Source organism: Myodes glareolus, chromosome 22 (assembly GCF_982192425.1).
Source record: "Myodes glareolus chromosome 22, mMyoGla1.1, whole genome shotgun sequence".
Lineage (NCBI taxonomy): Eukaryota > Metazoa > Chordata > Mammalia > Rodentia > Cricetidae > Myodes > Myodes glareolus.
In genome coordinates this window covers 48,161,151-48,177,307 of record NC_142047.1, presented here as the reverse complement: position 1 = coordinate 48,177,307, position 16,157 = coordinate 48,161,151, and the positions used below count along the sequence as shown (strand labels likewise).

At 45.0% G+C, this 16,157-nt stretch overlaps 1 protein-coding gene across 1 annotated transcript in view; it reads right to left on the bottom strand.

Moving 5' to 3' along the window:
• Positions 1 to 16,157, bottom strand: part of Cdh13 (cadherin 13) — a 969,028-nt gene that overhangs the window by 332,318 nt on the left and 620,553 nt on the right. The gene's annotated exons all lie outside the window — the stretch shown is intronic.

Sequence of the window (16,157 nt, the reverse complement as noted above, 5' to 3'; positions counted from 1 at the left end):
GCTTACACTGTTTGTTTTTCCAACATCATTATCCTTAAAAGGAACATGACACTAATAGAAACAATATAGAAGCACCATGAACTGAGGGAACCCACAGCGTCTGTGGTCATGCCGAGGAGACACTCAGATCAATTCTACATCTAGAGCCATCCTTCAGGGAAGAAGGCTGATGTGGGCAAGGCTCTGCTGCGACCTCAGGGGTCCTGCCCACCTTAAACAGTCAGAGACTTCACACATCCATGAAGAGCTTCCAAAGGAAAGTCCTTCCACATCTCAGTCAAGAAGGCAACATGGGGATCCAGCGGTGTTGCTGGACTGGAAGCAGAGTATCATAGCACGGCGTTCCCAGGGCGTCGCTATGGCCACAGTTCCATTAGCTGTGCCGAAACAGGCCTTGGTTTCTCTCAGTAATGCACCAAGATTTTAGTTTTTTAACACAAATGTTCATCCCTTCAGAGGAGATGACCATGCACTCTGGTCATGGAGTTCCTTCACCAAGATTCTCAATTCTTTTTTTTCTTTTCTTTTTTTTGTTTTTATTTTTGTTGGTGAGTTCTCTCTCAGATCAGTGAAGCAGACAAGACAAACATGATAATCTCACCCATGTGATTTGCAAATGTGGGCATCAGATGAAACACAGCCTACATGGGTAAAGGGATTATTTTCTGTTTTTCTTTAGTAGTAGCATATCCTCGGTGTTAACACACACACACACACACACACACACACACACACACACAGACACACACACACAGACACATACATACACACACACACTTGTACACAAGTTCCTATATCCACTTGATTTCTTGGGCGGGTAAGTTTAAGAAAAATTCAAATGGAGAAAGCCTCCTAACACTGCACTCAAATGAGGTACAATAGGAAAGAAACACTGTTTTAAAGTTGAGGTTTGGGAGTCAAGGCTTAGTCAGTAACAGGGGAACCTGAATTCAGATCCCCAGAACCCCATTAAACCAGAGCACAGTACCAAGTATCTACAATCTCAATAAAGAGGAGGCAAAGGCAGGAAGATCCCTCGGTCGACTGGCCCGTCAGGGCAACCACATCACTGAGTGCCAGGCTCTGAGATGAAATACCTTCCCAAAAGTCAACTTAGGGGAGAAAGAGTTCATCTCAGCTTTCAGTCTTGGTTTCCATCCGTTGTACCTGGGAAGCCACAGGTAGAGGCCCTTGAGGGAGGTGTTCACAGCACACACACAATCAGGGAACTATGAATCGATGCATGCATACTAGTGTTTAACTCACCGTCCTTACTTGTACAGTCCAGGATCCCCTTTCTAGGGAATGGTCCCACCCACAGCGTGTGTGTGTGTGTGTGTGTGTGTGTGTGTGTGTGTTCTTCCCTCATCAATTAATGTAAATCCATAGATATGTCCACAAGCCAACTTGATTTAGATAATGCCTCATCGATCCTCCCTTCCCAGGTAATTGTAAGTTGTGTTGAGTTGACAGCTAAGACCAAGGAGCACACACTGTCTCAGACAATTCATGAGAGTGACTGAGGAAGGACACCCAGCATTGCCCTTTGACCACCACATGTACACGTGTGTGTGTCACACTCATGTACACATTCCCACACAAAACCTGACCTCCTTCTGAGTTTCCCTCGCCCTTCTCATGTGAGGGCCAGACCACAGCGAGCACATACGGCGGCCTTTCTGAAGGACGCCACCGCTCTCGCATTCCAGAGGGGCTGGCAGTGTCAGAAAAATCAATGCTGAGGGTTGCCATTGCCTTCCAGCGTCCCTCCTGAGTGAGATGCCTCACACACACAAACCCTCCCTCGGAAAGCTGAAACCACGTTTGTTTCCTGTCAGTCACGTGACAGATTCGAGTGGCTGTGTTTGAGACTCAGAAACAAAGCAAACAAAGATAGAAGAAGGCACAGGGAAGAGTCCTCACTGCCCACCCATCACCTTTGCAAAGCTGCAGGGCTGAGCCTGCCTGGAGAAGAATGGACAGCTGGCCCACGGTGGGAAGCCACAAAATGGCTGCCCAGGGGAAATGATGCCAGCAGCCCTTCATGGCTTTGGTTTGCTTGAATTTCGTCTCTTTTTTTTTTTTTTTGACAGAGTTTTACTCTGCCACTCAGGCTGACCTGGAACTTACTTTGTAGCTCAGGCTGGCCCCACCTGAATGGAATTACAGGCGTGAGTGACTATGATCACCCAAACCTTACTTCCGTGCTCAAGGGTTTGTTCTCAGCCTCTTTTAAGGGTGGGATGAGTGTTTTATGAGTAAAGTCATTCAATCCAGTCTGAGCAGACAGGGGAGGTGACCCCGAGACCCTCAAAGGTATAATAGAGGCTTTACAGGGTCACTGTCTTCCTTCCGCATCATAAGCAAGTCCTCTTGTTCCTTACCAACCAACTACGCGAGCCCTTTCAGCTCCTCCGCCTCAGCACACTCATGCGGCACAGGTGTCATATAAAACCCACCTCCCAAGCCGGGCTGCCCAGTTTCAGGCCTATTCCCATCCTTTTGTGCCTAGACTCTAGGACTATCCTTCAGTTCTTACAGACTAGCCAGGGTGCCCCTGCTTTGCCCTCTCCTGGACGGAACACTTCCCACAGCACGAAATCCCCACACATGTATGCCCCTCCATGTTGACCTCAACAGGCTCCCAAGCACAGGGGCACAGTGGAGATGCTTGGTTAGTGAACACCTGGATCTGAGGCCTCAGACAGCATTGTTAGCATAAGGCCCTCTCCAAGAGGTGGTTTCTCTTTAAGAGACCAGAGTTGAAAGTGCTGGCTTCAGCTTTGGCCATCTGTCCTTTCTCCCCAACTCTGGCACAGGAGGCTGACACTCAGTCTGAGTCCACGGGCCTGGGGCCAGTTGACAGTCTTAATTGACTGACACAAGCCCCGATGGTAAACAAAATCAAAGCATATTAAACTGACAGCTTACTTTTTAAAAGAAGGGAATTAACAATTGTTTGGTGTTCAGCCATGTCCAGGCCTTTTTTTTTAAAGACAGGATTTCTCTGTACAGCCCCAGCTGTTGTCCCGGAACTCCCTCTATAGACCAGGCTGGCCTTGAACTCACAGAGAGTCGCCTGCTTCTGCCTCCCGAGTGCTGGGATACAAGGTATGCACCACCACTGCCCGGCCCATATCCAGGCTTTTTAGACATCGGCTTCAATACAACTTGGAGAAATAGTGGCTGAGACAAAGAAATTGAAGTCCCCGTCCTCAGTCACAAAGGTGGCTTGTGATTGATCAGGCAGCGTCCGAGCTTGGGACTGACTCCAAAATCCACAGCTCCTTCACTCTGCTTGTCCATTCAAGGTCCTGCCACAGCATGCCTTGAAGTTTTGGCTTGGATAGCTTTACTAATTGTGTTGTTTGCTTCGTATTATTCTTTTTTCTATATTACATTGACTGCTATTTTATAATCCTGTAGCGTGTAAGACAAAGTTTTCCACAGATTCGAGAGCACCGTAAGTGTGCATAGTCTCGTTACTAGCCATTAGAGTACCTACCATCATGCACATTGAGTCTCTGTGTATTGCATAACCCCCTGCCACAGAGCACGGGCTGGGCATGTTACCACCAGGAACATGTTACCAGGAAGCCCAGCTCTGTCACCCCCCCCCCCCCCCCCCCGAGTGTGTGCACATAACCCCCTGTCACAGAGCACGGGCTGGGCATGTTACCACAGCAGTTCAGCTCTGTGCCCCACCCCCACCCCCGGGGATGTTTAGCCTGGGATGTTGTTCTTTGTGAGTCGTTCATCTTTTTGGAAATAGGGTCCCTCATTGGCCTCCGCCTCACCCATGTAGTTAGACTAGCTAGCCAGTGAGTCAATCCCACGGTTCTCTCCACCTCCCTAGCCCTGGGATTACAGGCATATCACCAGAGCCCAGCTTTTCTATGTGAGTCCTGAGATCAAATTCAGGTCCTGCTGGGTATAGGAGCACATGCCTTTAGCCCAGCTCTGGTGAGGTGGAGGCAAGCAGATATCTGGGGGTTCAATGACAGCCTGGTCTACAGGGTGAGCTCCAGGCTAATCAGGGCTCACGGTGAGGTCCTGTCTAAAACAAAACAAAACAATACAACACAACACAACAAACAGAAACAAGTGCAGGTCCTCATGCTTCCAAGAGGCACCTGGCTGACTGAGCTGTTTTTCCCCGGTCACAGAGCCATAGAATTTTCTTAAAAGAAAACAAAAGTGAAATTATGAACATAAAAATCAAATGACCTAAGTGGATACATAAAATGTGACAGACAGCACAAGGGATGTAAATCACCCCCAAAATTTCTGGAGCGAAGATGCATTATCCCAAGGGAGATTGACAAAGAGACACCGTGTGATACATGCTCCAGCTCAGAGGGGTTTGGTAGGTGGGCGCAGGGGTGTGGAGCCACCGTGCTCATGCATGCTGCTTCAGAGGGTACGGTATGTGCTCACTAGGCTGCGAGTTATAGCCTCTGAGAGTGGGAGGAGACGACTGGGGAAGGCCACCAGGGTAGAGTTCCCTTAAACATCTTTCCTGGTACCCAGCTCCTCTACTTCCTTCCATCTAGGGGAAAGCGTGTGTGTGTGTGTGTGTCTCTACTAGAGATTGTGAACCAGTAATGCCTTGATATGCGAGCCAACGACTCTTTAGTTAATCAATGCCCTGTAATGACTGAGATGCTCTCCATATGATGCATTCACAAGACTCCCTTACAAACAAAACCCAAAGCGAACGCCTAATGAAACCAAATTACAAAGCACGCGCAAGTTGTTGGCTTCCGGCGTAACAACAAACCATTAACATAGTGCCCTGCATTTGGCTCACCTTCTCATCTCCCCTCATGAAAGACATGGAATCTGACACTGTGATCTTGCACACAACGAGGAACAAACCCTCTGCTACAGGGCCAAGATGAAGAGCCGGGCCTTGAAAGACAGTGTCCTTTGTAGCCTCAAGTCCCGGAAGAGACGCTTGGATCAATGGAGTCAGAGGCATAGCGCCACGTGCAGTCAATGCCCTGGTGAGTCATTTTGAAGAGAAACGACCCAGGGAGCATGCCAGTGACCTTTTCTCAACTCTGATGATACTGATTTGCTTTGGGCAGAGTATTCAAATGAAAAATACAGACACACACAGCTAATGACTTTTTTTTTTTTTTTTATGAGATGCTGTAGTACACAGCCGGGTATCAGTGACTGGTGCACAGAGGCTGATTTCCAGTCATAATAAATGACGATCTTATACTGGCTGCAGTTCTGACACAGCAAGACTCTGTTTCCCTGTGCAAATAAGACCCCGTTGCCCCAGGGAACGTTTTCTATCTGTATCTCCTCCTCGTGGCACATTTTCCGACCAGGATGCCAGGATTGATGCCATCTGTGAACCGCGTCTTTGGGAACATCTACTTGAACGAACTCAAAGGTCTTAACAAAAGTGGCCTCCTTCTTTGCCTTGCAGACATCTTTTGTAGCACAGTGTACTAACAAAGCAGGGAGCACACTAGGATCTCTGCATGTTCATTGTGGATGAACACAGGGACAAGGTCTGGCATCTCCAGTTAAGTCTGGAGAGAATTCTCTCTCTCTTTCCCTCTCCCTTTCTCCTCTCTCTCTATGTATGTGTGCTGCCACATAAAACCTTGATATGAGGGCTGGAGAAATGGCTCAGAGGTTCAGAGCACATACAGCTGGTCCAGGGGACCCCAGTTCAGTTCCCAGCATTCGTGCCAGGCAGCTCACGATCACCTCGCTCGTAACTCTAGCTCCTGGGGATTTGACACCTTCGTCTTCTCCCTAAGGGTACCCACATACACATAAATAACAACAAATCAACAAATCTATTTAGAAAAATACGATGTTGGATTTGCCCCCCCTCCACCAGGAGAAGAAAAGGCCAGAGCCACTGATGGGATGGTGTAGATGCCAGCGGCATCTCGGCTTCGTGTTTTTACCCAGAAACGGAGCTTGTCTCTAGAACCTTGCAGTTACTCAGAGCTTACACAAGAAAACAATTCCGCAAAGCTCCCTTGGAAATTAGCCCACAGATTTCTTTTAAAGTGTGCTGTGTTGTTTATTTTCCAGGAGATCCCTGGAGGTTGAGGGCTGCTCAGAGACTTAAGAAATGACCTGGGATTCTGTGCTTGCTGTGATAAACAGGAAAATGATAAGACTGATTTTAACATAGTTTGTAAATGGGGCACTTAAATTGGCCGTGCTTTTTGTACTGGTGCCCACCATTTATTTATACATGGTGCTTAATATCTCGTATTACATTGTCATCAAGTCATTTGTTAAAGACTTCTTTGTAAAAACAGGTGTTCTGTACACACACACACACACACACATACATCTGCATATAATACATATATTTATCTACATCTATCTATCTATCTATCTATCTATCTATCTATCTATCTATCTATCTATCTATCTATCTGTTGAATCTCACTGTCTATCATCTACTATCATCTATCTGTCTATCATCTATGTATCTATGTACCTACCTATGTATCTATCATCTGTTTGTCTATATCTATCAATCAATCAATCAATCTATCTATCTATCTATCTATCTATCTATCTATCTATCTTCTATATATATGTATGTACCTATCTATCATCTATATATGTATGTATGCATGTGTCTGTCTATCTATCTATCTATCTATCATCTATATATGTATGTACCTATCTATCATCTATATATGTATGTATGCATGTGTCTGTCTATCTATCTATCTATCTATCATCTATATATGTATGTACCTATCTATCATGTATGTATGTATGTATGTATGTATCTATCTATCTATCTCATAGGCTCCTGGTCTCATTAGACCACAAACATCTTGAAGACAGGTGTTCTACTGCATGGTAGAACTTCATCAATCCAGTGTTTTGAACAAATTAAGCATCAAGGGACACTTTCCATTGAGTTTTGTTCCTAATTCTTAGACTCTCTCCAACCTTCAAGCTTCTTCCCACCAGGACATCTACACAAGTGACTAAGAAGTGGGTTTCTGATCTCAATTTTCTCTCTCAACCCCTTGTAAAAAACAGGTGTTCTGTACACAGACATATATATATATATATATACATATATATACATATATACACACATATATACACACATATACCTGCACATAATACATATATTTATCTACATCTATCTATCTATCTATCTATCTATCTATCTATCTATCTATCTATCTAATCTCACTGTCTATCATAAATAGATAGATACATACATACATACATGATAGATAGGTGCATATATATGTAGATGATAGATAGATATAGACAAACAGATAGATGATAGACAGATGATAGATACATAGATACATAGATACATAAATGACAGATAGGCAAATGGATGTTATGCTAATCTCTGGGACCTAGAGATATGTCAGATTACATAGTATAGTGGAATGAAAACAGCAGATCAGCTCACTTTACAATAGAATTTTGCCTGGATGTTCCCGGGCCATGTGTAATCTCAGGGTGTCCAGGAAGGAGGGAGACTAGAAGGTCACAGTGTTGGAGTGGGATAGGGACTTGACCTGCCATTGGAGGCTTTGGATATAGAGGATGGGACCATCACCTAGTGATTGTGGGCAGCCTCCTGAAACTCAATAGGGTACAGACAAGGAGCTCACACATGTGCATAGAAACCTGTAGACAGCTAGATGTGCCCTTGGCACAGCCATGTGCAATGCTTGACCCACAAAACAGCATGATAATAAATGCACAGGGTTCTGAGCAATCTGTTACGGCAGCAATAGGAAATTAATACAGTGTCCATATAATTTATTGCTCAAACCAGACTATGTTGTAGGATGAAAGTAGATACTATTAATAATTATGCCAAAACAACAGGCACTGGTCGAAGCCACGTTAGGTAAACTGGGCCACACTGTTCTCTTACTTGAGTAAGTAGCTGGTTCCCTGGGTCTCAGTTTGTGCACACAACAAACAGCATTTAGAGGACCTCTCTGTGTGCTATTGTTAGAGTAAGCGAGGGATATGGGAATTTAGCACAATGCTGGGCACAGAAGGAATGCCAGACACAGGCCTGTCTGTCAAAGGGACGTGACCTTGGTGTGTGTACCTTCTGGGCTCCAGTAACATATACCAGGATCACATTTGAGATTAAGATCTCCGTGGCAGCCAATGAGTTCCAAGAAGCAGTACCTGGGTGCGGGGTCTGTGTGTATATGGGATTGGGGTGGAGGAGCACAATCAACCCCACTCAGCCCTCATAGGGAATCTTTCATCTCTCATGGATGTTTATTTAGACATCGGCATGAAGTATTGTCTGCTCAGTGCTATGTGCCACCCCTTCTCTTGAAATTCTCTCCTGTTAAACTATCCAGGTTTCTCGCTGACACCCATAAGTTACTTCCATGATAGTACTCGTAGTTGCCTTTATGGATCCAAGCTGAATGCGCTATGAACAAGTCCTGGAGGGTTCCCAGGGACAAGCGCTTTGAGCCTTTTGTAGCCTGCCTCTGCTTTTGTTTATGTGACTGTGTAAGTCTCTCTCCCTTGGAGGCTGTGAAGCTCACGGTTCACCTGCATAAAGGAGATGGGAATTTCATACTTGTTATGTTATTAATTAAAGATCTCGATCCTATTACCCGAAGCGTTGGAGAGGCTCCCCATTCAGAGTTCTGGTGCTTCTGATGTCGATGGAAAATTCCACTCTCCGAGTGAATTCCTTTTTTTAGCTACAATGAGAACACCTTTTCCTTATGTGTATGCATGCTCACAACCACACCGGATTTTGAGGGCATTTTTTTTCATTTAATTTTTGAAGTAACTTTAATTATGCAGAAGAAGTCAATGCAGATATTCAAAATAATTTTATTTAAGCAGTGAGGTGAAGTCACAGTAAATACCCTGTACCTCCAGAGGGGACACAGGCTGGAAATTTTAATTGGCTTGAGTAGAATTTACATAAATCATGGATGATGGAATTATTCCAGGCCCATTAGAACCGTGTACAAGGGTTAAGGAGATTTTTGTGCAAAGACAAGAAATATAATACTTTGGAAAGCAAAGCCACGGGAAAACCATTGGAGGGATTTAATTTTTATTTGTATTTTTCTCAAATCCTAAGCAGAATGCAGAATAACGGAAGTGAAAGTTTTACTTTATTTAAAGATTTTTTTTTTTTAAAAAAAAATAGGCGTATGTGCAAATCTGTGTGTGAGGGTACAGCTCCTGCAGGAGTCATAAGGGAGCCTCAGACGCCCTGGGGCTTGAGTTACAGGTGGAGGAACCCAATACGGGTGCTGAGAACTGAACGCCGGCCAGTTGCAAGGGCAGCAAGCACCTTGACTGCTGGGCCATTCCTCCAGCTCCCAGCACTCTAAAGTTTGCACATTTAAAGTCAATTTGTGAAGTACAAAATTTACCAAGCATCGTGCTCACCAAAAATGAAAGTTAGCATATTAAAACTGAAAGCATTATCCAATGCATTCTGGGTAGATTAAGGAACTAAGAGGGTAAAGAGGCACTGAATATTTATGAAACAGAGCAAAGAAGACCTTTCTAAGTTAAAATCATAACCGCAATTTACTCTGTGAATTATTGATAGATTAAGGTACTTGAATGAAAGTTTTTATAATCTAAAACACCAGGAGAAAGCAAACAGAAGGCTGGGGAGATGACCGAGGATATGTTTGTGTCAAATAAACCCTGGTTTATTTTGAATTTACAAAAATCTGGATTAAAAAATTAATAAGGAAAGAATAACTATTAGCAAAATAACAGAACAAAAAGGCAAAAAATTATAAAAATGAAATGAATTCTGTTTTACTCATAAAATTGCCAAAATAATCAGAAAAAGCCAAGCAGTCTACTTGACAAACTCCGGAGAAAACAAAGTCTCATGACTGCTGGTGGCAAAACACCTTTCTGGGTCATAAATATGTCTCAGCGGGTAAAGGAGTTTGTCCCCGAGCTTATGGGTTGAGTTTGATACCCAGGATGGTGGGTATCAGAGAGAACCAGTTCACAAAAGTTATCCTATATATGCCCACATATATGGCATGGCACCTGAACACATGTGCGCACACACAAATACACACAAACAAATAAATGTAACAAATGTAATGAAAAATGAAGACCCCTTTCTGAAATGTAACTCATCAAGAGTCAGTACAGATTTGAGGATTTTACTTTTAGAAATAAAACCTAATGTGTGTGGCAAGGGAGAGTGTGCTCACACCTACACACCTGTGTGTGTGTGTGTGTGTGTGCGTGTGTGTGTGTGGAGAGAGAGAGAGAGAAAGAGAGAGGCAGACGACAGACAGACAGACAGACACACACACACACACACACACACACCCCACAGTAACACACTCATTTCCAGCTTGTATAAAAACAGGAAAAGTATAAATACTCCATGCTCCAGGTAGAGACTCATGGAAGAACTTTGGAACTAATAAAAGTAGAGCATCACACTGCAGAAACACTTCAGAGAAAGCAAAATGTATTTCTGGCATGGAATTAACATTAATAATGCAAGTGAACTATTTTATATAAGAAGCAAACTATGACTGAAAAATAGGACGCACGAAAAGATGCATTTTTTGCAAAATAGGCATTGTGCTGCTAAGACTGTGTTGAGACAGTGTTACAGCGACTAGTTTGCTGTACGCCACTTTTCTTTGTTTCTCTCTTCCTTCTAGATTTTCTATTATGGGAGCACATTAACTTCAGAGCCAAACGGAAGAGTCAATAGTGGTGGCTGGGGAAGGGAGAGTCATTTTTTATGGGGATGTGGCTGCTGGCGGGTTGCTCATGGCCCAGACGGTCACCCCACATCCATTTACATATTGTCAGTGCTTACTTGATTCAGGGGACTAACAGCAATGAGAACAACACAGGAAATTAGGAAGGAGATGGACTGAGGGATTTAGAAGGGATGGGGGATGGGTAAGATTAAAGGACATGGTCTACACATGTGAAGTTTTCAAAGAATGAATAAGAACATTTTTAAAAACATGCTGCCAATCTTTTCAGCACGTGGGCACACAATCTCCTGGAACTTGCTTAATGTGAAAAAGAATTTTGTGATAATGAACAACAGAAGTAATTAGGACTTCACCAACACCAGTCTCTCTGTTCTTTCATGTGGCTTCTTTCTTTCTTAATGTGTTTTATATCTCTGTGTGTGTGTGTGTGTGTGTGTGTGTGTGTGTGTGTGTGTGTGTGCATGACCCCCACCCCCATGCATGCAGTGCTGGTGGAAGCCAGAAGAGGGCACCAGATCCCCTGGGGTTGGAGTGACAGATTGTGACCCTCCCTTCCCTCTGTGGGTGCTGTGCATTTGACTCTGGTCCTCTGTAAGGACAGCACTTGTTAGCTGCTGAGCCATATCTCCAGCTCCTGCCCTGCTTTCTTAAGCATGTCTAAGATGCCACCTTTGCTTGAGTGAACCCCCAGCCAGTTCTCTAGCACATTTGGGTGTAATTAGAGCAGAAGAAGCCTACATCTGTGTGTCTTCTTCCCACACCTCCAGCCCATTATCCGATCCCAGCTAGAAATTCAAACCCTGTGCTAAAACTGGCCATTGCTCCCTATCCGTGGGTCTCCCTCTTGGACAAGCTGCCACCTCCTGCTCGGGCAACTGTCTTTTAACTGTCCCCTGCTCTTACCCATGCCCCTCAGATTCCAAACTTAGCTTTTAAAATTTGAATAGCACTCTTATCTCCAGTTTTCGGACATCCCCGCAGGTTTTAACTTAACCAGACCCATCCTGGATTGCATCTTTGCACTGGGGTCCCACCACACACTTCTTGGTATTCTTCCTAGTTGCTACAATAACTGTCTTTTCAGGGCCTTTGTGTTCTGTGCCCTCACCTGACATAGTCTTTGTAGGTTTGCATAACTCCCTTACCAGTTACATTCACGCTATTCCCCAAACCGGATACTTTTCTCGAAGGGAAGGTTTGATTGGGAATTGTCCCTGTTCCTCCTCCGTCCCTTAGTCCCTTAGCCTGCTGCCTCTCCCCGGCTCTGGTTCTTACCAACCCCTTCTACTCCCATTCCAGTGCTGTGATAAACAAACACACCGACCAAAAGCAACCCAAGGGAGGGCAGGGTTTATTTCTGCTCACCATCGCTGCGGGAAGTCAGAGCAGGAGCTTCGACTAAGCCACAGAGGAATACTGTTCGCTGGTTCACCCACAGCCTAAGGCCTAGATAGCTTTCTCAGAAAGCCCAGGACGATGGGCAAACTGGGAATGGCGACGTCCACCATGGGGTGGTCACTCCTACATCAGTTAGCAATCCAGAAATCCAGACTGCCCTTCCCAGACACACCCATAGGCCAATCTCATCTTCCTCAATTCTTCCACACAGGCTTTCCTCTCAGACGACCTTAGGCAATGTCACGTGGACAAACAGTTAACATTAAAGCTAAGTAGGACAAGTCATTTGTTTGCTTCCAAGGACAACAATGTATGCTTTGCAACCATAGCACACAGGAACACCAGAGTGTATTTTCCAGAAATGTAACAAACAAAGAAGCCGCTAAGGAGTTTCCATTTTGTCAGGAAGTCTTTTTTACCTCCCTAGAGGACAGTTCCATAGACAAAAGAGAAACGAGGCCTTTACAAAGTCTTCAAGGGGGATCTGGCCCCCAAAGCAAAGCATTAAGAATTCAACACAAACATCTTTCTTCCTCTTCAAGGGAAGAGACCAACTCCAGCATCATTGCTGTAACTGTCAAAAACACACGTAGACCGCGTCTATGCGGGATTACTCATTGTTTGGCGATGATGGATCACAAATGCTTTTGTTCTGACACACATATTACTAATAAGAATATTTAAACGAAGGCAAATAATGCAAGTAGAACGTAATACAGATTTCTTCCCACCGAAGTGATCCCATCTGTCCCTGCCTTTATAAATGAGGCAATCCAAGTTCCCAGAATAGACTCATATTTCTTACACAAATCCCTCCCCGCCATTCTTAGAACCCTAGCTCAGCATCTCTCCTCTGATTTTTCATTTGCGAACAAAAAAAAAAAATTGCCTTAAGCAGTCAGTTATGACTGCAGCATGATCAGACCCCTGCTGTTAGAATCTTTTGGATTTCAACCCAGATTGTATCATCTTCTCTCTTTTGGCCAGATGCCCTTGCATCAGATTGGGGAATGGGCTCTTTGCTGAGCCAGCAGTCAAGGCAGCCCTATTTAGAACGAAGCCCACATTTGGCTTCATCGTGTACCCATCCAGACCTCTCCTGCCTAACAGTCACTCAACTTTCTCAGGTGTCCTGGACAGCTCAGAATTAGTGTGAGCAAAAGTCAGACCTTTGATCCCCCCACATCCCTTTCCCATGCATCTGCAACATGCAGTGTGGCAGTGCAGCCTTGCCTGCCACCAAGATGGCGATCCCCAGCCTCACTAAACTAGCTGTCGCTGTCTAGCGCAGGGGCTGAGAGCTATGAGACCACAGCATGCCCGACATTGCTCTCTTCTGAGCTACAGTGGTTGCAGGAGACACACCCATGGAATAGCTCATCCCCAGGCTCTCCAAACACACCAAGAGGTGAACAAACCCACCACTGGACACTGCCTGTGGTTCTGAACACAGCTGCAGGAGCCTAAAGGTTTTCTTGCCCTTGAGATACTGGTGGCACCTATCACCCACTCCAGGACTAGCCCCAAATGAGAAGGGACTTCTTAATGTGGTAAATCAGGGTAGGTGTAGTGCTTGTTGGGAGAGATAGCCTCGACTAACATGTTTCCAGGAAGACCAATGCAATTCTTCAGTTGTTACCTGGTGGAAATTCTAACTGAGAAGAGAAAACGTCACGTTCTGGGGTGAGGGCTGGGGAAGCTGAAGCTCACATCCTCCCATGGGTTTCCTTCTTGATGCTGACTCTGCATCTTGTTTCTACTCAGTGAACCCCATTTACGTCACTTTCATTTGCTTGCCTCTGTACTTGTGCAAGGAGGAGACCCCATTGGGCACACATCCTTGTCCCTGTCTTTTGTTTCCGTCTAGTATTTACACAGCATTTTTCATATATCTGGTGATGGTGACTTATTTTTTTTTTTTTAAAAAAAAAGAAGCAGCTTGTGGACTTCAGTCTTCAAGTAAATCTCTGTTCAAGTGAGAGTGAGCAGATTTATGGGATTATTTTGAAAGGATGAATGGCACGTGGCAACATAAGCCATGCTTAACTCCCTAAAGTAGAGCGTGTGTCTTTTTCCGTTTTGTAGGTCAAAGAAAGTTTCCTAAATGAGGTGTCAGCTCAGCTGTGTTTCAGAGTCTTCTGCGAGACAAATGATGGGAAGAGAGGTGGCTGGGATTGTGGGGAGAAAATATAGTCATCAGAAGTCGAGCTGGAGAGATGGCTCAGTGGTTAGGAGCAGGTGCTGCTCTTGCAGAGGACCTGAGTTCAATTCCCAGCACCTCCATGGTGGCTCACAACCACCTTCAACTTCAGCTCCTGGAGATCCAGCACCCTCTTCTGGCCTCTGTGGACACTGCACTCACATCCGCAGATGTAACACGCAAACAATATTTTTTTTTTAACCTTTTAGAAATTAAAACAGTATCATGAAGACAGAAAGTATCAACACATTACCAAAGAGGTCAGCATGCTGCAGTCCCTGAGCCATCTCCCACCTACTGCCTGTTTGCAGGTGGGGCACAGGAATGCAGCTGCCCCTGTTCTTCTTGTGGCTGCCTAGGCTTGGGAATAGCAGATCCAAGTTGTTACGAAAGAGCCTGCATGGCTCACAGAGCTGAAAGTATTTATTAACTGTCTCTGGGCAGAAAAGTTTTCTGACCCTTATCCTAGGTAGTTCAATGCAAAAAAGAGAGAAATAGGGAAAAGAATCTTGACATAGATTCCAAACTCTCCTTGACAACCTGAGGTTTCTTTAAGTAAATTCATTTATATTCATAGTTTCACTTTCTCACCAGCATCTTTTATTCATCCAACACACACACACACAGACACACACATGCACATACATAAAGACACACGCACATTCAGACACACACACACATACTCTATGATCTACCTATGAGAAAGGCATGTAGTATTTGTCTTACAGATATTCATGGAGGTCAAAGGGAGTGAAAAGAGTAATGTGGTATATTTCATGGTTGAAGAGTACTCCCCCCAGAAGCCGTTAATCCTCTTGGGAACCAGGAGGGAAGGGAAGGGGGACTGTCACAGATCCCAGCTGGTAAAGATCATTGTGAAGTCTGGAGAGGGGACTCAGAGGTTCCAGGGAGAAGGCAGGCAGGCCAAGTCATCGTCTACCACAAGGTAGGGACCAGGATGCCTTCTGCTATGGTCTTGAGTTCCCTTGCAATGTAAAGTAACACTCCTGCTTACTGAAAATGTGTTGGGTGGTAGTGCCTAACTTTAATTAATGAATTAATGTTTGTTTCAAGACAGACGTTAAGAGCAGGAGGTCTGATTTTAATGCTAAATCTCTCCCAACTGTAGACGGTCCAGGGACATCCCTTGCCCCCAGCGAATCCCCAGCCACCATCCCCTCAGCTGTAAAATGACAACAGTGCATTGGATTGGCCTCCGAGAAGAGGAGCAAGGCAGAGAAATGGACGGGAAGAGAGGGGCGGGCACGTTTCAGAGCAAAGGGGCACGCAGAGAATGAAGACCGGAGGATAAACATTCAACACCAACCAAGCTGAACCAACTCTAATCTGCCTCTGCAAACCCGAGAGGCGGTTCTCACTCCCAAGGGCCCAGAGCCATTGTTCTGAATAGCAACACTTAATTATAACCTGTAGGTGTCAAGGCAGTCAAAGACAGTTAGTTCCAGAACCATAATGACTCGATTCACAGGCTGGAGGGGGCTTTAGTAAGACAGAGTTTGGGTGGGGCCCCCTCTGGAAGGAGGCTCGCCGCTCTGAGGGTTAACCCTTCCCCTGCTCTCTGGTCTCTAGAATAGCACCTAGGTTCTTGTTGGCAAATGGCTACTGTTGTCCCCCACCCCATGCAGGTATCATGTTTTCCTGTGTCTTCTCCCTGTCTGGTGTGTATAAGCTGCCCAGGATTGGTTGACTAAGCAAGTGAGTAAAATCAGTTCATGAATGACTGGACGGAGCATCATTGTGTGGTAAGCACATGACAATTGCAGGTTTAGTCAGTCTGTTAAAAATGAAGATGA